Below are 720 nucleotides of genomic sequence, written 5' to 3'. Positions count from 1 at the left end.
AGTATTAAGTTATTTCCCCTCGATGGGGAAAAAAATCCAAGTGAACATCAATCAGTACTGAATATTAATTTAAACTGCTTTAAATATGACTGCTGCTTATTTCCTGTGCATTCTGAAGGTATACTGAGGGTTTGGTAAGAAACAAACTGAAATTGCAAGTTATTATATTTTATGAAAATATTGCGTTGCAGTGCGAGTGCGCAGCAGCTCACGCCGCGCACAAGTGCATATCCTTTTGAGATATCAATTATAATCAATTTTAATAAAACACAAGACTACATTATATAACTCTAACAGTAGGCTATTTAATATCTGTTGTTCTCCGGTTGTCAGTCAGAATGACAGTTCTTGCGTGAACATAGGCCTATATATACCCAAGCCAATTTATTATTCTTTCCTTTTTGTCTTAGTGTTTAAAATATTTATTTAGAAACAAATTAATTAATTCCTTATTTAAACAAACAGACTTACTGGGTGAGTAGGGTAGGCTATGACAGCTGTCATATCATGCCCAGCTGATGCAAAGAATATAATTTATATCTACACAGAAGAAAGCCCCGTCTAGACTCTGCCCAGGTATGAGTTGTGTCGAGCTATTCATTAGCCTGTTTGTTTGATGAAAAAAGATTAAATGTAGTTGCAATAAATGCGTTAAGAATCCATACAACTGCAGCAGTGGAGGACTATTATTCTGCTGCATGATACTGCAGAAGAACTGAT

The 720-nt window shown here is 35.1% G+C and overlaps 1 protein-coding gene across 1 annotated transcript in view; it reads right to left on the bottom strand.

The window, feature by feature from the left end:
- mvda (mevalonate (diphospho) decarboxylase a) overlaps positions 1-720 on the bottom strand; it is a 26,018-nt gene that overhangs the window by 21,089 nt on the left and 4,209 nt on the right. The gene's annotated exons all lie outside the window — the stretch shown is intronic.

Source organism: Sinocyclocheilus rhinocerous, unplaced genomic scaffold (assembly GCF_001515625.1).
Source record: "Sinocyclocheilus rhinocerous isolate Xijiao unplaced genomic scaffold, SAMN03320098_v1.1 scaffold983, whole genome shotgun sequence".
Classification (NCBI taxonomy): Eukaryota; Metazoa; Chordata; class Actinopteri; order Cypriniformes; family Cyprinidae; genus Sinocyclocheilus; species Sinocyclocheilus rhinocerous.
This window is presented reverse-complemented; position numbering and strand designations above follow the sequence as displayed.